The sequence below is a fragment of the Dromaius novaehollandiae genome, chromosome 7 (genome assembly GCF_036370855.1).
Source record: "Dromaius novaehollandiae isolate bDroNov1 chromosome 7, bDroNov1.hap1, whole genome shotgun sequence".
Taxonomy (NCBI): Eukaryota; Metazoa; Chordata; class Aves; order Casuariiformes; family Dromaiidae; genus Dromaius; species Dromaius novaehollandiae.
Genome location: NC_088104.1, coordinates 10,955,470 through 10,976,242, shown reverse-complemented (window position 1 = coordinate 10,976,242; position 20,773 = coordinate 10,955,470). Strand labels below are relative to the sequence as shown.

Genomic DNA, 20,773 nt, shown 5'->3' with positions numbered 1-20,773 from the left:
TTTTTTTTCCAGAGGGTATATGTTATAAGCTACCAGATGCTGCTCTAGAAGCAACCAATCTGACCAGAGTTCAAATAGAGCAAGAAGCATATGGAGAGAGGGGGAGAAAAACACTATATTATGGAGAACAACTGTTAACTCTAGGAAAGGGTAGGCCTAGCTGGGCTTCCTGGCCTCCTGCCATCTAAGATTTTCTTATGTCCCTGTGTAATCTTCTGACTTTTGATTTAGATGTTTCCTAAAAATGTGGCCCAGTGGTTGGTACATACTAGGCATTAGCCCAAGAAAAGAATGAAAAGAAAAAAAGTACTGTATCTCATTAAAGAATTTTTAAACGGAGACTTTGAGGCGCCATTTGCTTCTTGTTACTCATCTTTGCAAATGTCTCTTGTCTTCCCAGGCTCTGCCCTGATGTGTTAGCATTAGCAGCCTGCGCATTTCTGAGACGCGCACAGGCAGAAACTCAGAAAGGCCAACCGAAAGCCGTGCTAGCAGAGACTGCAACATAAAGCAAAGAAGATTTAAGAAGGAGGGAGACAAAAATAGGATCAAAAGAGCTACATGGTACGGAATCTTTTCATGTGCGTAAACTGAATCAGGTGAAAAAATGTGGAAGGGTATAGCTTTTCAGACAGCTATTTGGAATAGCGATCACGCCTACATTTGAAATATTTACAATTCATTTAGCAGCATTCGTTCCTGTAAAATATTTTAAAAGAAAGCAGAATTTATCTGTAATTATTTTCCGTTTTCTTCAACAAAAGATTCCAATATAGATATTGCTGTAGGCGCAGGGAGCACCGAACACCAGGAAGTGGGTTTCGTAAACAATTTCTCAAAGCACTACAAAGTTTAAATATTAATTTGGCCATAATTGGCAGAGAAGCAATTAAGAATGCTACAAAGCTGACTTTCTCCCTCCTTTACTTTCTCCTCCCTTTTCATTTAACCACAGTATAGAAAGTAGATGTAAAACAATAGGACCCTGAGCTGTACGGCGTTCTAAGCCTAGCTTGCCTTAAAGCTACAATATGGATTTAATTTATATGCAAATGTAAGCAATAAAAAGCCAGACACTGTAGAAATTATAGTATTTTTCATAGATGCTTCAGCACCGGCACCCAAGCCAGCATTGATTTCAAACAAGGAGCTAATTATTGCTGGTCACTAAGCTACCTTTTTCTTTTAATATCTCTCTCTTTCTCTCTCGCTCTCCCTCCCTTTTTTAACAATGTGTAAATTATTTTCTTGAGCGAGGGGGAGAGCGCGAGAGAAAGAAACTAGAATATTGGGGATGAGTGAATGCAAACGGCCAGAAATATCTCCTGTGAGATTCAACATCAGGATAATTTCACAGTCTCGCTTTTTGACTGCTGTGTCCTGAAGCTGACCAGCACCATGCAAGGCTGATCAAAGGCCATCGGAAACATCAAGTAAGCCTAAATGGGGCTAAAGTATGCTAATAGAGAAGCTAAATGTACTTTAATCCTGTTATAATACAAGGTAACTTAGCGGCGGTGAAGGGCCTTGTTGCTTTTCCCCACTGGGTCCAGGACCCCTGCAAACCCTGAATAGAAGTTGCTTCCTATTCTTTGCCGGCTGGGGTATGGCTTTCTCAGATGCACACACGGTCCCCTCCTCCTCCGTTTACTAAGTGTCAACAGTCGGCTGAGCAAGACTTCTCCGCTCCTTAGATCAGCACCCTGTGACCTTCCACATTTAAGCACAGACCATTAAGCTAAGCTTTCCAGCTGTTGCCTGAATTATGAGGGTTTTTTTTTTCAGAGGAGGGCAGAGCTTAGGGGAACACTAGGCAACAGTTTTGCACTGTGGACCCGCTGCCACCCAACTCGCTACGCGGAGAAATGCGCTTTCGGCAGCGCTGCACCGGACGCTTGATGTTCAGTCAAAATAGGGGGCTGCTTTGAAGTGATTAAAGTCCGGGGTTGCCCAGTTTCGGTATCATTGTGCTCGCCTGGGGACCCGTAATCGAATTTTAGGAAGAGGAAACCAAGTAAACGTGACCAAATTGTGCTGCACTGTACAGTGGGGCTGAGACCAGGTCTCCAGGAATACGTGTGCTTGTGGGGCAACTTTCTTCTTATTTTTCCTTCCTTCTTTTCAAGCATCAATTTCAGTGCTTCCTACACAGCAGAGGGAAAAAAGGGGTGGCAGTTTTGCCCATAAAACGATACGCTTTGGTGGAATCCCCAAACTACTGCTTGCGAACGTGAGATGAGAAAGAAGACTGATGTAATTTTAAAGCCAGCCAACTGCCTTAGTGACGGTATCAGAAGATTAAAAACAAAGGTTTCATTGAAGCACTACCTCCCACTGTGCAGCTGAAAGTCTTATGGCTGAGGCAAATGGCCCTAAATATCTTTCTGTTAAGTACAAATTACATACTGGATATATTAAGTTGTAATGGTGTATTTTCAAGAGTCACTTTGCTTGTGTGAGAACGTCAGTAAAGCCTCAAGGAATGCTGACTGGATGGCACATGGAAACAAAAAGGAATTTGCCTTTCACAGATAATGTTTTGTTCATATTAAATGCTTTATTCCTCTGTCTTTCCCCATCCCCCAGCTCAGCCTGGAGTTTCAAATGCCAGAACCAGTATGTACAGTAAGTCTCGCTGAAATCCATTGCAGAGAAATAGTATCCTGGCCTAGCAAACTATTATCTACACTTACATTCCTGAGCTTTACCCCTCTGTGTTCATGCTGATAGGAGTCCTTTAGATCAGCGCAAATGTAACTGAATAAAGATGCTCCAGAAAATGTCTTTTTAATGTGGAATTATCTTTCATTTACATAGGCAACATCCCTTAACTCAGCACGTGTTATAGGGCTTCACGTAATAGAAACATCCATATAAAACTTAATGATTAGCATTCATTCTGCTCCCAAATGATCAATAAAATGCTAAGTTAATATAGAATGTGAACAGGAGTCTATGAAACTGCATAAACTGGTATTACTTTGGTGGACGTAGGTAAATAATGTCCGTGAGAGCACGAAAAGCGACTGCGGTCAGCGGTAGTGATGCTGTGTTTGTGCCACGGGCGGGCGTTCCCGTGGCTCTGCCTCCGTGGTGCTCTCCCAGTCGGGCAAACGCTCCCGTGCCTGCAGACACACACACACACAGGAGCACCCCCCCCAAGTCACATTAAAAAAAGGACTGAGCAGAAAAACACAAATAAAAAGCCATCTGCAACCTACTCTTTTTGCATTACGTGTGGTGGACCGCTTCGCAAATCATTAGGGGATAAGTTTTTTTCTACAGAAATCTGCTCCTATTTACCTCCGCTGGGGATAATTTCCTTATTTCTAGTTATCTGTCTACCTATGTATCCACCATCCGCCAGTCGTGCTGTTTGCCTGTCCTTCCCTTACAACTGAACTGCAGTTGTGTTGTAATTATCACCAGATTTTGAAATGAAAAGCATTTGCAAGACTCTCTTCAGTTCAGCTGTAATTTTCTGGATTTGTTTTTAATTAACAGAGATTCTTCCCAACACATTTGAAGCTTAGCTGAAAGCTTTTTGTTCTTACAAGTGCCCATACACTATTTTCATTACACAATACATTTCCAAGTAAATTTCTCCACAGCTTTTTTGAAAATAAAAACTTGAAAAAATTAAATGACCAACTGAGAGTGGGCAATTTCAGTTAATAAAAGAGCTCTAGCAATAGTCTTTGAAATTATTAGGAGGTAATTAATGCAGAGACATTGAATGAAAAGATATAAGAGATTTTTTTCCTCCTAAATTTCAATCTAAATTTAGGCATTAATTTTTTCAGGCACATAATTTGCAAGGTAATGACCATCTGAGGTCAAATCTGACAAGCTCAAATACACTTCAACTGAAACCAGTTCAAATTTTGGCATTTGTTTGGCCTCTAAAACATCAGATTCACTACTGATAGCACAAGAAAACACTACAGCATGAATACAAAAGAATCACAAAAATAAACCCAATGTGAGAGAAAACATTCATAGCAACAGCGGATTGCTGTATGTTTTATTTTGCTTGCTTTTTTTTTGTATTTCTTTATATTCATCAATGTTTTTCATCAAAATCTCATTGTTACTTCATCAAACATTTATATGTTTGTCAAGACACAATTTACATTTCATGTAGTTATTTCAGGACTTGTAATTGGACAGTTAATGTCTCATTCACATTTTGAGAATTAACTGCAGTTCTGGCAAGTGTCAAGCCCATTGGAAGGCAAGGTGCAGTTGTGTACCAGAGCAAGCAGTTATAAATCCTCCTGAGTTACAGTAATTGTTAAAGCACGTAACAGAGCTAATAAAGTGACGCTGTCATTAATATCTATTAAATTATACGCACTTTAATAACAGAGATGAGGTAGATGCACTACACGTGAAATTGAATCTACAGTTAGTGCATGCACAAAACACACTGTATGGGAGATATTATACTTACTGACTACTGAGTTTTCCCTCAGTGAACATTTTGGGGCTTGAAAAACTATTAAAAATGTAAAGGAGAGTTGAAATAAGGTTGTGCCAAAAATCCCCTTTCCTATGTGAATTAGACTGTGTAAGTCTGAGCTTTGCCTTCAAAATTTTTTGTTCCAGTTAAATTTCCTAGGCCAGCCTCAAGCTCACTTGACTTTCCCATCTCTGAGAAGGCTGATTTACACCGTGGAGGGGTTGGCAACATCTCTTCCTGTACTCGTCCTTGAATTCATACAGACTCAACATGGCTGCAGACCATGAAGTCCTGCGAGGTGTAACATGCAGAATTTTATATGCTTTGTTAAAATGGCCCTATGTTAAAATCAAAAAATGGAGAAGAAAACCACCTGGTAATACTAAGCCATTTTGCTTCCCTGTGTTACGAACTGGGAGTTGAGCAGGGATGTTTACAATTTAGTTGGGTGGCAAATTTCAGGAGGAAGTCACAGTAGATTATTTTTCTGAATCACGCTTGGCCCCAAGTCTACAATGGAGAAGGAGTCAATATATATTTAACTGTGGAGTAACTAATTGGAACAATTAATTGGGGAACCAGGACAAGCCGTGAAACCATAACCTGATCCAGGCACACCCTCTACCAACTTAAATTTTGATCAACCTTTAGTATACCATGGAAAGAAATTCAAGTGAGTGAGGTGATGTGGCCCAGCAGTGGTGGGAAGGCGCTGAGGTCCAGCTTCACCATCCAGCAGGCCTGTTTGTGGTGTGACCTTGGGCAAGTCATTTCCCTCCATCTTGACTTCCCTGTCTCTAAAATAGGCCGATGATATTCACTGCCTTGTTGAGCTTTGTGGATGTAAAAAGCATGATGTGAATGAAAAGTTAAGTACGTTTCAAAGCCAGCCAAGACAAGAATTGCATTTTTCTTCCCAATATCTATTAGCTCAGAGCAACAGGAGAATCACATTTGCCACCAGCTCCCTCGTCTTGTTTGGAGATGCGGAGCCAGACTGATCGTATCCAGCAGATATTTGTTTCCAGGGTCACATGAAAGTAGGGCGAAAGAAGGATCTTTTGTGGGGATGACATGCTTGGAAATATAAATAAAGCAAACAGCTCTTGTTCTTTCTTCAGCTAACTCGGTGAAAAGATATTATTTTAGACAAGAAAACGCTATCAATTCCCCTCCTGTTGGGGAGGACAGTGGCAGGTTTCCCATGTTGATCCGCGGAAGGTATAATTCCAACGGGAGCATCTGGCTCCTTTGTGAACTTCACAGGCAATTGTGTGGCGGTGGCGTTAGGTCTGCCGCGGGTTGAGCCACGGGGGCAGCCCTTTGACGGGTCTGGGTTGCTTTTCCTGCTGCACTCGGTTTTGTTTTGACTCTCTTTTGAGCTTCCTCAATACGCAGCCTTGCTCTGTAGAGTCCCTGGGACAGTTTCATTCATAGGTACTGACAAGGACTGCGGTTTTCCAGGGCTAATGGATCCATTCTTACAGTGGTGCTGCGTGTTACATTATCCGACAGCTGCTTTCGTCAAGTTTTTTTTTTTTTGGAAATCCTTTTAGAGAAGGGAGAAGAGCGATCTTTGGGTAGAGGAGCTTTCACTCTTCAAACTAAACCTTGCCAGGTTGTTTTAGAATTTATAACCACTTGTGAGCCTGCCTTGTACAGTAATACGTCGCGCATTGCTTCAGCCCTCTTTGAACAGTCAGTGCCTTGCTTTTATCTTCTAGGTATATTTAGGATAAAAAGAACCTCTTTACTCACTTCCCTCGGTGTTGAAAGATCTGAAAACGATTTTTTAGCTGTATTTGCATGAACACCGTCAAAGCAGATGCTTTGCCATGAAGATGGTGTTCAGCCTGTCTCGTTTGGCACGGGAAGGTGGTACAAGGGTGCAGGCTACTTTGTCTTCTGCTCCCCAAATCCTCCAGGCAGTCTGGGCACCACGCTCCAGAAGCGTGCTCTTGCTCCTGCCGCTACGAACAGCAGTGAAGCTCTCACTTACCTGCTGCTGCCCACAGCACTGAGCTTGCTTGGCCACGGGAGGAGATGGGCAGGTGGGAAAGATGCACCTCCCTGCTTGGGAGGGAATGGTGACGGAGCTGGAGGCAACCGTAAAAGCCCTCTCCTTGGTTTTATAAAGAGATTCAGCTGTGTTGCGTATGTTGAACAGTGACAAGGAGAAGACCCATCTCCTCCTGGTCTACCGTCCCCTGGGGCCAGCAGAGGTGATGCTCACAGTGCCAGTGCTTCCCGCGGCAGGGCTGCAAGGGGTGCGCGTTTAGGGGAAGGCTGCACTGCTCGTTGTGGGTGAGGTCCTTATGGAAGTGTCTGTGTAGCAGCAGCAGCAAAGATGTGTGCTGAACTCTACTGACCTAAACCACCAAAGCGTTTGTTCAGAACAGATCTGTTGGCTAAAAGACTGTGTATTGAGCAGGGAGGATGAAATAATATGGGACTCGTTGTTTGGACAAGTTCAATAACATTTGCAGAATAGTTTACAAATCAGGAAGCTGATCTGTTTTGAAAAGAAGTCGTTTACGTTTACTAAAATTAGGAAGAAGCTTGGCTAAAATCAATGCTTAAAGAGGACACCATGGCTGAACCATATTTAAAAAGAAGATCTTGGGACCATCACATTACAGTGTTTAGTGTGCTGGCTTTCTTTGCCATGCAAATAAATAGAGGCACAGTGCAAATATAGAAAGAAGGGGAGCGCGTGGGATAAGATGGACGGGGGAGCCTATGTATCTAGTAAAATGACAGCAGTATCAGTAACATCAAAAAGCATTACGGTACTATTGAGAAATCCAAAATAATACACTGGGGAAGGTGACTAGCCCAAGTACAGTATATCTGATCTTGTAATGCTAGTAGAAAGGAGGAACGAAACAACTGGTTCATTTGCAGCTAACAAGCTGAAGGAAGAGCTATTACTAGACTGTTTCCATTTGATGATAGATTCCCCAAAGTGCTTTATCAATTTAACATCTCTAAAGCCATCACAGCTGTTTCTTTACAGAGCGGAGTCACTGCTGGTGTGAGACACGTGCACAACAGCGTGTCAGCACACCCAGCAATGGAAATGTTACCAGGCAAATTTAGATGCTCCTCCACTCCTCAGTTGCCTTCCATCAGCACAGAGTATGGTTTCGTATTGCTCTTGCTTCCTAAATTGATCTTACTAATATAATCAGTCTGAAACACCCCATTCCAATGTCACTAATGCTTTCCAAACTAGATGGCCTAATTAAGGACATTAATTTCACTAAGGCAATTTCTTGAGAGATATCTAAGTGGATAGTAGAATAGATGGTATGATTCTGTAAAACAATTAGCAGAGAAATGCAAAAGAAAATATCCAAATCAACTGGACAAAAAAGACTTTGAGTCTTCAAAATTTACAGAGAGTGAAAACGTAATTATGAAGGATGGAGACTAAGATGGGAATGGAGAAACCATGCATAAGAGAAGTGAACCTATTCCCAGACTCAGAGCCTATGGACACTAGTCAAATAGGCTTGTTTGCCCAAAGCCAATATGCAATGATGAAATGGGTGAATGGGATGACGATGCTCATTTTTTTCACTATCCTGGAGGCTACATCTGATTACTGGAAGATAAAGCCGGTCAAAGGAGAAATACTACTGACCTGTATTAATGTTCCTCAAAGGAGGAGGTGTTCAGTCACTCCCTAAGCCTATTCTGTTGGCTCAAGGGGTGTTTCACAAAAGGCAGGGCATGAAACCTATGGCAGGATGCCTGGGGCTGTGGTTAAACCGGCAGAGAGTACTATGGCCCAAATTCACCTGGCACCCTATAGATGGCAAAGCATAAACCAGCTGAAAACATTTTATCTGCTACTGAAGTGTTTTGGTTAGAACCAGCTGAGACTATTATTTTCCCCTCTGCAAATCTCAAATATGAAGCTATCAAAGAATCATGCAGGGCTAAAAAATGTTGAAAATAAATAGAAGTCTCAGCACTAGAAAGAGCACTCCTTAAGAAAACCTTGGGCACATTAACCAAACTTATATGATCTCCTATAGAGAGGTAATACACAGGTGGGCATGCTGAAGTTACAGGTATGTGTGACATCTGACCAAGGGCTGCTTCTTGGACCCCTGCTGCATGCGGATCCTATCTGTCAGGGCATGGCAATGAGGGAGAATTATCTGAAACAAAACCCCATTTAATCACATCCAGCCTGCTTTGGTCACTGGCAGAGCTAGGAGTTGAAGTTCAAAAGATCTCCATGAAGACCTGTTGGCCCAGGGAGAAACAAATGTGTCAGCCATCAGGATGTCCCACAGTAAGCCAGCTGGTACTGACAGTCTGGACAGGCAAAAGATGTATGGGATGATTGTGACTTGAGGTATACTGGTTGAAAACTGTGTACCTTCATTGGGACACATAGGAATAAAGGCTCAGTTCAAGATAAGTAGGATTTTGCCCACCAAAAACTATATACAACTGATTATTTCTGTAACACCTAAGTTGCCTACAATCTCACATCTCAAATACTAAGCATCCAATGAATACATTTGAGTACACATGACTTCTGTCTTGCCACCATTCTCTGTCATGATGAGATTTACCCATGTAAATAAACAGAAGGAACAGCTTGTGAAATGCCTGCTAATGAAAGTCAGGGTGGAGGTGACCCAAGCCACCAGATGACTTCGTTCACCATGAAGATTTCACAGTACCCCTGAACACACTTGAGTTCATTTCCAGAAGGTTTACAGCCATCAAAGCACATTATATTTCAAGCCCTTAACTTATGTAAGTTAGTCATGTTGCAAAACCATCATAAGCTAAACTGGTGGACATTTGTAATGAAATCTATCCTCTCCTTGTACTCAAAAAGCAAGTCTCTGACGTACCATGTTACAGCCAGCTATGAGATGGATACCTACCTGGTACATAATACTGGATATTCAGGGCATCCTAAATTTTTGTTAGCAGTAAACTAGAAAATTTCTTTTTCTTCTGTAGGTGTACAACTCTAGTGATCTTATTAAAGTTTTCACAATTGTACTGGAGTTAGAAATCTAGTATAGATAACCTTTCAGTTCCAATAGCTATGTTCAGATTAATATCAATTAGAATTGCTCAAAATACATCTAATTAAACTAGCAGTGGAAACAGCTTCTAGGGATAGTGAGCTGAACATTGCATGACCCTAAATTTGCTAAGAAAGTTAAAGCCAAACTTGTGCTAGTAATGAGGAGATTTTACAAGAAAAGTAATTGTAAACAATGCCACAACTTCTACTCTAACTGAACACGCAAGCAGTCAGAAATTGGTAGAAATGCTCTTATATCAGTCTTTGTGCAACTGTTTTCCTAAATTTTTTATTCTTTGCATAAATTTCAAAAATTCATGGTCTTTTTTCTATAATAGTTTCAATTTCACCCACACAATCGGAAACAGCACATTACCAGAAACATCACATCCATCTATATAACCATCACCAAAAGTATAGGTAAAAGCATAGGGAAAAGGTAGGAAATATTCTGAACAGATCACAGAAAAAAATAACAAGCTATCCCATCTCCAAATGTCTCAGATCTTACAACTAACCTGAGCTTAAACATTTCAATATAAATTTTTTAAAGCTACTGCAGTCTTAAGTGCCTCTTTGGCTTTCATCAGTTTCCAGTTTACCCCAAATAACGCAGCACTTCATTTCCAACATAAGGCACCCAAAAATCCAAGCTTAGTTTTATCTCACAAAATCCGCAAAGATATTTTGAAGGACTCATTTTGTAACCATGATTGACTCTTCTTTCAATTATGTCCTATGAAAAACTTATGAGAACATTTCAGAAATGTCTTCAGCATTTTAAGGTACTTGTTGTGCCTACCAGACCCCATCAAGAACACGCTCACACTCGCAACGTAGGTCAGGAGCTTTGTTTTGCATTAAGATTTTTATCAGTCAGACTAGTAGGTGAAAATGTGCTGCTTTGCATGCATGAACATAGACATGACTTTTAGCAAATCTGAGATCACCCTTGCCAATAGCCCCGTTAAATTGTTTTTATCAGTCTGGTTGCCTGGAATGTTTGAGTATTTACAATAGACTCAAGAGTATTAGGCTGAAAGTCTTTCTAATGTACTGCCAACTTAGACATGGCTAAGCAGTTGCATAGCAATCTTCAACTGCTCCGTTCGAAATAAAAATTTTAAAACTAAACTCTTTGAATTAAAAAAACTTTAAAAATACATTTTAATTTGGAATCTTCAGGATTTCCCCGTTTTTCAGCTTTCTGTCAGCATTCCAAGAAAACAGAGAGAGAGAGAGAGCGAGTCTTAAGTTATGCAGAGCCCTAGACTCATCTTAAGTCTACCCTTTCTTTGAAGGCTAAGCTACCTTCAGTAATCTAGCATTTACTGTGGAATAAGGGCATGCAGCTGGGCTATTCCTGTGGTCTGCTGCTATGCTGCAGTGGTTGCTTGTTCTTCATATGCCCATCCCCTTTGCGCTGAAGGAACACATCTGGTCCTGCGCTCTGGGTTTGTCATTTATTCTCCCTTAACAGGATGGTTCCCAGCTTCTAAGGCCAGAAGCAGCAAAAGTTAAAAAACTGCAATGAGGAAAAGAAGTAAACAAGCACAGGAATTTGTTTTTATGGAAACAACTTAACAGTACTCATACAGGAAAAAGATAAAGGATGGTTAAATGGCACATTGCAAGTTGCTGAAAGTGGAAGAACAGAGGTGCAACCAGGTGAAATGATTTGTCGAAAGATGTAAAGAAAGTGTCAGGAATAGGGTTCGACTTCTGCATTCTGTTGGTTTATTCTCAGGGCTTGTCTACACAAGACAGTTTGAAATAAGAAAAGGTCTAACTGTAAAGCAGAAGAGTTATTTGGGATTAACTTCACATATATGTGTATGCATATGTGTGTGTGTGTATATGTGTATATATGTGTGTGTGTGTATATATATGTGTGTGTGTGTGATCTTGTTCTAGAATAAGAATTCTCTGTTTTCCCTCACACTGGAGTATTAGCTAGGAAAAAAAGCCCTCTTATTTCATCCCAGGACAACTGGCATGCCACTCTTCCAAAATATTCCCATTTGCAGTCAAGCTTTTAGGTGCATCGTGGTAAATCCGTTCTCAGGCTGGGGCAGCTGCTGCTGGTCGCGCTGCAGGCGGCACAGCTACACTACGGTTTCCATTACCTTGCCTAAGCTGCTGCTGCAATTAGCAGTGTAAATTAGGGTAGCTGTTAATCTACTCATCTGTATTCGTTTTGAGCTGCATCCCCTTCTTACCTCCACGTTGCATCCATGAGTCCTGATTATGCTCAGATAAGAAATATCAACTGTTTGCTTGTCCCCTTATTGAAAGGGAGCATGGAAGAAGGGTAAACCCAGAGGACTGCATGGCCTTACCATGATGATATTAACCTTCTTGATCAAGTAAGTGCACTGGACACTTAATTTGTGGGTAGCTGGAGGAGAGAGGAGGGGGGATCACGTCTACTTTTGAGTATTATCTGGCTGTCAGCCAGTTCCCCAGAACTTGGCAGGAGGAGCCCAGCCTTCCACCGATTTGAATCTTGCATCCATTTTTCACAGCCATCACATTTTGAGCCCAGATTGGCGAGGAAATAGAAAGCCTTGTCGAGGGGCTGCACTTGTTCAGCAGTTGGAGGTTGTGCAGAACGTGGGTGCAGGTGTCTGCAGCAGTCCCTCACGCGGAGAAGCGTTACACCACTCTGCCGCAGCTTGCATCGGCCTGCAGTTAGCTTGCACGTGAAGTTTGACTCATAAAGATGGCTTGAGATCTGGCATTGCTGGATACTGTTTCTTAGCCCTGTTTGCAGAAACTGCTGGGGAGGTACTTGAGCTGGAGCTCCTGTAGTGCAAGGACAGGGGCTTTTCCCTGATTTCTATGGAGTCGGGAATTTTCTCTGCATGACGCCTGAGTGTCAGGACTTGTCAATGGACAGGGCACGCTCCTCTACCATCTTGGCTCCTTATTAACGTGGTGGGTCGGGGAAGATGCGCGTGCGAGTTGCTTGGTATTTTTGTGCGGCAGGTGGTGGCTCGAGTTTGGGCTGCGTTTGCCGCGTGTTTGTTTCCTGGCTTGTTCTTTTGTATCCTGCAAATCACTCACGAAAGGGTGCAGAACTCTCAAATAGAGCAAGCAGAAGAAATATAAACACATATAAAAGTTGAAGGAAATACAGGCTTCTGCTAAGACAAACTGGGGCCCGAAGCCACCAAAGTTTTCATCCTCCTATTTATACTGCCCTGCCATGAGCAGAGCCACCTTCCCAGCATCCAAATCCAAAAGACCTTGCCCTGATCCAGCACCAGAGCTTTTCCTTCATTTTTTACCATTATATTTTTAGCAAGAGCCAAGTGATTCTCCAGGTGACATCACCGCACATATGCTGCTCACTGAGATTGTTGCTAGCCACAATATGATCTAGACTGATTTAGATCTGCTTTGGGTAAATACAAGTCATCAGGCTCAATACAGGAGTGACTGGAGGAAATTTTATGGCCTGAGCTGTGCTAGAGGTTGGACCAGATGATCTAATGGCTCCTTCTGGCTTTAAAATCTACGAATGTAGCAAAAAATGTTTACACTAATCTTAACAATCTTGTGTTTGCCTTTCAGTTGTGCTGTCACTGTGGGTGTCTGTCTTACAGAAATACTGGGAGGTTCTGCCCTGAAGGACATGTGTGCCTATAGAAACTGAGTTTTGGACTCTGCTCGCCTAAGCAGTTTACAGAATTCGATTTTTCTTTCTGTGTGTTGACACAGATATCTGTGGCAAGCGTGCTGAGCTCATCCAGTCCAGGGCTAGAAAGAGCCACACGCAACTAATCTGTCCCATCATACCTGAGCTAATAGCTTCTTTTTCTAACTTGCAGCAGCAAAATCCAGAGGAAAAAAAAAAAAGACCCCCAAAACTGCAGGATAAATCTGAATAATGAATAAATTTGGGGAAATGGTGATCTGTTCGTGGAACAGCCATGAGCAGAAAAACAAGCTAAATTAGTCAGATGATTTATTCATTGTGAATGATTCATTCCATTACTAGCTGCCTCCTCCACAGGCAAGAGAACCTAATATATAAACTTGAAACAGGAAGGGTGGGATCAATAGAGAGAAAAACGTCTCCCTCCTCTCCAAGGAAAATAGGTCACCTGTCCCCGCTATGTTGCTCTCTGGGCACCAGGCACATCTCAATAGACTAAGCATTCATTTCCAGCTAATGAAGTTTGTTTTTTTCAGGGCAAAATTTTCATAAAAATTGTTTCCTGGATTTAGATCAGCTCTAAAACCCAGCGTTCGCAATTTGGCCGGCTCCCTTCCCCCATTTCTGGCAGCTCTCATTGTTACCAGATGATGGCTGTTTGCTGGCCTACGTGAAAAAGATTTTGCGGTCTAAATTCAGTGTCCCCAAGACAGCTGGCACCAGGGAGGAAGGAAATCTCCCTGCAGCCTCCGGAAAGGCTCGGCACGGGATGGGCGGTGGGCTCGTCGGACCGACCAGCCCTGCACATCCATCACCCCCCGTGCCGCCCCTTGGCCCTCCTCACCTCTGTCCCCACGTGGAGCCAGCACGGACCTCCCGCCGGCACAGCCCCGGGCTGCTGCTCTTCCCCATCGTGCCGCCTTGCCCCACGATCCTGTTGTCCTGCTGGGAACGACGCGACGGAGACCCGCGATTCTCCTGCCTGCCGGTGGAAGGTGAAGGTCCGCAGAAAGCTGCCGTGCTGGGAAGTGTTCCCGAGGCCCCCTTTCGTTCATCACAAGCAATGATGTATTTTGTGGCGACGTCGCTCTGCTGAATCTCTTGCACATAGAACAACCCACTGTTTATCGTGGGACTATTTATAGACTGCTGCTAAAGCTTCATAAATAGTTCTTGCTCTTCACACAAATTCAAGTGGAACAGCGGGAAACTGCATTGCAAGTACAGATGGAACGGGGTCTACACGGAAATTACGCCCAAGCTCCTATGGATGGTATCTACTGAGGAGCTGGTGGAGAAGAATCGCCAGCTCTGAACCGTGAACACATCAAAAACGTGGGAGTGTGGGGCTTATTTGCCAGTCCGTCTTTAATTAGTTATGGAGGACAAGCAATTAAGGCGAGAGGCTGTCTGCTGGCCTACCTGACTCACAGGGCAGTTAATCCGGTAATGGAGAAGTTTGTGTCTACGTTGCTGGTTTGAAGCTGTTCCAGGTGCCACGTGTTGTTGATGCTTCCTTGGTGGCCCACGTGAGCTCAGCAACCTGTGTGGCACACTCCAGCCAGTTTTTAGCAGGCAGGTTTCTAAGTTAATTCCCCCCCCCCAAAAAAAAAACCCCTTAGCTGTCCCCAAACCCACCACCCCATTAGGCAATAGCCATTTCAGCCCAGGAACTGAAGAGCGAACGGGACTGGAGGCTGTGCACTCCTCACCGCGATTCCTCCACATGCCCTGAAGGGAGTTTTGTGATGCTCTTACTCGCGTTAAATTTGCTTGTCGGTAAACAGTGCCAGTCCTTATGCGTCTGCTAACCTGATGATTTCTGAGCAATATACTTGCAAAAAAACAAAAAAGAAAGAAGACAGAAATCCAGAGAGGTTAGTATATATTTATAGTCATATAAAGCGGTTAGGATTTAAGAGCTCTTTTTCTGCAGATTTAATAGCTTTTTTGATCTAAAAAGAGAATTTCAAAGATCCTGTTTTGCAAAAAAGTGGGTGGGAACAAATGAGGGGAAGGGAGTGTTACAATCATTTTGTAGATGACCATAGCTTTCCAGTCAGCTCTGTACAGTGCTGTCTTGGTATATACAACCTACAGTCTCACAGGCTCTGGAAAAAACAGACTTCATGCCAAACAGAAGAGGAGACTACATGCTGGGTCAACACACTGGCCATAAACTCAGATTTTCGGTGCTGATATTCTGAAGCAAATATGACACTCAGTTTGGTGGCCACACTTTTGTTACTAGAGGATCTCTATCATTACTACCCTGTAGCTCAGGTTCAGTTTGGTTCAGGAGATCCAGGACAGACATACTAAAGCCCATTGCTGAACTTCAGGAGACAGGAGTGGTCTGTTAAAGGAGCCTGAATCAAGCTCAGCTTGAATGAGTTCTAGACCCAAACCAGCATCCTACCTCCCATGCATTGGGAAAATTTAAATCCAAATCCATGCCTGAATTTGCGGCCAACATCATGTTCACACTTTAAAGATTTCTGCAAATCCCTCCAACATTTACTCCAAAAACCTATCTATTAAAGGATAATCACTTCCCTGAAGTCTGGTTGAAACTGTAAAGAAGCCAACAAACCAAAAGCACTACCCATAATTCACATCAGGATTTTGTTTTCTTCAGGTTAACCAAATTCTTACTATGTAGTTAAATAATGCAGATAGTAGTCACCAGGTGCCCGGAGCCAAAATGTACCACATGTGCAGGTTAGCATAGCTAGTAGCCAGCTCTTGAAGTCCCTACCGCCCCTCTTTGCGGTCTAGCTGTGCCCCATGCTACCATGCAATGACCTGCTCTGAGTTTCCACCATGGGACATAAGCTCTTAGCTCTGGTGGGGAAGAGGACGAAGCAAGAAAAAGGTTAAAACATAAGACTGCTTTCCATCATCTTCTTCTCCTTTCCCCTTGCTTTTTTTATTTTTAAAATCCAAATGTTAGGATAAGTTGCCCCGGCAGAATAGAAAATATACAGTTATAATACATGACAATGCAGCAAAATCCTGGACTATGTCAATTATTGTGGTATCATATATTTTCATTTTATTCCATTGGGAAAATATATCATTCAAGTAACAAATCATTTGGACAATGCAGCTACAAGGAAAATAGCCAATGCATGAAGACACTCTTTTGCAATGAACTGCACATAGAGTGATATGGAAAACAGTATGAAACTGGGGCAAAATTCCTGGCCTAATTGGTGATACAATGCTGCCAAATGATTGTCGCTCTAGAACACACTTGTTGGCATAAGTCACCCTCAGAAATCACCTCTTATATTTAAAGTTACAGGGGATACAGTTGACTCTTTTCATAATAACAACACTCTGAAGCAGTGGCGGAATCCATCACACCAGCCAGATTGCATTGGGCAGCACAATGCCTGGCACAGGGGAGGAGGGGGCTACTTGGGTAAGTACGGGGACTTAAAAAGTCAGACTCAAAAACCTAAACAAATTATTTTGTTCAATATTAGGAGATCTCCCAGAAACACTTACTAGGCAGTCTTAAATAGATCAGAGTGAACTGTTTTTGAAAGTAGGCAATTAACCAAAACCTGCATTTTGATCATCTTGCAATGACTTCAGAATTAAGATAGGATATTTTGAATAGTCTGGTTGGAAATTTTTGAGTGTTGGGAGAGAAAAAAAGAAGAAATAAATGAGGAAGCAAGGGATGGCATGTCAAGTCTGTTTTTTGTTTTGTTTTGTTTTTTTTTTAACTTATTAGCCCCAGTATAGAGTGAGGGAAGGGTGAGTTCAGTTCTCTCCTCTCCCCGGGGGGAATCGGACCTCCGTGTTTTGCTCCTGGAGTGCTCCTGACCCTGAAGGTTGGGACAGGGCCTGCCCGCCCTGACCTCTTCCTACACAGGTCCGTTTTGTGCAAGTAATTAAACATCTCCCGGTGCAGGCATCTGAACCGGGGACTTAGGCAAGACTCCGAGCTGGAGATAGGTTAGTCTAAGGTGGGACTTTCATCTTGCTGTCAAGGGTTGTTTTGCATGGGATACTGAGTCAAGGTTTAACAATGGAAGAAAAAAATCCCCAAACCCTGGGATATTAGGCTTGAGGTTTTCATTTTGGGCAGATGACACTTTTCTTCCTTAGCTGACACTGTCAAGAAAGTATCAGTCTGTTCCCATAATTCCTTTAACAACCTTGGCCTCCTGCTTCCTTTTACCTTCACATCTTTTTATTAAAAAATAGTCACTATAATAACTGTTGTATGTTGAGAGATTTGTATGAATTGCAAATTACTGAGTTAAAATTAGTAATAAAGCGTGATCTTCTAAGTCTGTCCGTATCTGCAGAACTTTGGTATCCAACTTTATATGCAACATGTCAATTATTTTGTCCTTTCAGTGTCTACTTTTTTTGGCTTGTGCAACATATTATTAAAAACTGGAAATAAAATTAATGTATTTTGGGAGCAATAAATTTAGTAGAGATGACTTTGGAGAAAATGTTGTGCATTATTTTAACCACAAAATACATCTTGATGAAAATGATATGTTTTCATGTTGGGGCACGCAGACCAGTAAGTGTATCTAAAAATATATATCCCTTCTTTTAATTATATCTCGGCTTTGCACAGTCATTTCTTTAATAGTAATCAGAATATTTTCACACATAAAAAGAAGAGCTTTCACCTTTAAAAAACATTTTTCTTTGAGAATAGGTGACCAGATAACCGGACTCCCCAGACAACCCCCACAAAACCAGCAGCAGAGGCAGGGACGGCTGGCGGGAGAAGCAGGCTGTGGGTCTGGGGGTCGGGGCTAGGCAGCTCTTTGCAAGGGGAAGACTCAGCGGTAAAGTTTCCCTCCTACCATTTGCATATGCATGTGACGGACCTGGCTCCTGAGCACAGTTTTTCTTTGCTTTCTGAACAGATTTCCCTGGGCTGATTATGTGAAAACTTTGGTAGTAGTTTCTATAGCGTATTTCCAAATTTTTCTCTTGTATTAAATTAAAAACGCCTTTCAAAGTCCCATTATTTTGTCAATTCAAGAAAAGGCTCAAAGGTAAATGTTGATTTTATTACAGTTGTGGTGATACTCCCAAAAGTTTTGCAGATGTAATATGAACGTATCTTTCAATGAATACTTATGAGCTATTGATTAGAAAAAGTAGTTGCAGATTTTTGCGGTGCAAGATATGACTCGCTGTATAGACATCTCTATATTAAATGTATTCACACCATCTCCGAAGATCATGCTGGAGCTGTAAATTGTAACCCTCTAGCAAAAGTTTAATGTTTATTTAAAGGGGGCATCTTTCTATTAGAGTGTTTGAACAGATCTCCTTAGACAATGATCATAACCTCGCTCCTTCGCACATAGGTTATGATATCTATACTCTTCTTCTCGCACGTGACCTCACTTTTATGTGCTGTCTCGGGCGCTCTCACCTGATTTTATGCTCTAAGTCAGTAGGGATAGCGTGAAGCCCGGGTAAAACGACACCCTCGGCTCTCGATGCACGCGGCGGTCCGACGTCTGGGGCCGGGCAGGGATGGGGGCTCCGGGCTCTCCGCCGGGGCGAGGGGGAGCTGGAGGGTGCTGCGGCCGTGCGCTCTGCCCCGCGCCGCGCGGCGGGAGGCTGCGGGTGCCCCGGCACGCGGGGCTGGGGGTCCGGCCGCGGGATCTGGGCTCGCGGGCAGCGGAGGCTTGTGCTGGCTGCTGGACCGCGCCACCCTCTCGTGCTCCGGTCTCCTCCGGTGCCCCGGCTGAGAGCCCGGCCGCGCAGACAGTCCCGGCTAAGCAATCTTTCATTGCTGTTGCTCGGGCAGCCCACGTGCTGCTGAAGTGAATTACACCCGATACAAAGCTGCCTATATAGAGAGACACATTTTCCCATGCAGAAATAGAAGTCCATGCTTATTTTTCATGCACAATTTAGAAGCCTTGCTTTTCAAGATGTGACTTGTAGCTTGCTAATGTAAATACGCATATTTTTCCACCACGGATCTAAAAGCAGACATTTTTCAAAATATGGTTGGGCAGAAAAGGTTCATGCCTGATTTGCAATCTCTGCTTTTTTTTGTTTTTTTGTTTTACTGACACCATCCTTTACGTCTGTAATTGCACATAACTTACACATATTATGGAAGAGAGGCTGAAATCTGCATCTAAACTGTATCTATTATTAAAGATGAACCCAGCAAAATAATTCAGTAAAAACTTCAGGCATTAAGCTGGTCACAGAATAGTTGTCCCAGACCACATAAAACAGCTGCTATCCAACGTATGATCACAAAAAGAAAAAAACCTCTTCAATATCCCGATATATAGATTTTCATACCTAAGCTATTAAAAATTAATAATGCTACTCATTTAAAATATTTAGGAACATATAAGCAGGTTTTTAGAGAAAGCATGTTTGCACGAGAAGCAATGTCTCAGCAAGGAGGTAAAAAAGATCTCAGTCTGTACATCTTTGTGCGTATGGCAAAGGCACGTAGGATCTGGTTCCCAAGCCCAGAAATTCCTCTCGCTCGCTGTGCATTTGGTGAACCTGCAAGGGCAGCAATAACAGCCCTATACTACAGAGATTTCAAATCCTATTCTATCTAGGTTCTCGTGCTGTGCTCTCATCACTGGGGTTTTGCACCTAAGAAGGGCTAATAGGTACTAATTATGATTATAGCAGCAGCTATTTTTGCTATACTTAGTGTGGTCCCATATGCTTAGGATTCTAGAAGACAAAGGGGACAAATTGAATGATTTTGGATGTGAAATTCATTTGCAGTGCTTTAATTCCTTAATCTAAGACTAAAGGGTGTATTGGATATGCTGGCCTAAGAGTGAATATGCACAGAGCCTCCTGGGGATTTTGTCTTACATGATCTGGCCCCCAAAACCTCAGAAAATAGCAGAAGCAAGATTTTTATTTTTTTCTTTTTTCTTTCTTTTTTCTTATTTTTACAGCAGAGTTAAATACAATTTTGCAATCCATGCTGTATACACAAGCAAACGAAGGCTATGCACAATGTTATTACACATTTAAAAAATGCACACAGTAATGAAAAGTCAAATTCTCTAATGAAATAATTCCATTGATTTCAGTGGAGTTAGGCCAGTGGGGAATTTGATGCTTAACAAACTTGTTCAAAGCCTACTGAAGTTTCATGCTGGAACATATTCACAAAGATCTAGCATGCCTTATAAATGAAAAATTCATTAATTTAATTAAAGTGCTTATATACTGTGCCTTTAGTAGATATTTTTCATAATCAAACAAGGAATTTAGTATAAAATTCTTGAAAATTCTATGGAAATTGTCTAAAGATATATAAATAAGAGCATAATACTGCTTCAAGTATGAAAAGAAAGGAATTAAAAAATCTAGAATTAATGTGATGAATTCTAAATTAAGGCATACATTTTTAAAAACATTTTACCAGGATAAAACTAAGCTAACATTTCACACATTTCATACTTCTGCACAGTTACAATTTCTCTCTCTCTCTCTCTCTTTTTTTTTTTCCTGCGGGCTCGAGCATAATCTTAGACTAGTAATAAATGAAAAATATGCGTTGAGGGAATCAATTTACTGATTGTACGATTTTTTG

The 20,773-nt window shown here is 42.2% G+C and overlaps 1 long non-coding RNA gene across 2 annotated transcripts in view; it reads right to left on the bottom strand.

Moving 5' to 3' along the window:
- Positions 1 to 20,773, bottom strand: part of LOC112981479 (uncharacterized) — an 87,742-nt gene that overhangs the window by 12,686 nt on the left and 54,283 nt on the right. The window lies entirely within an intron of this gene.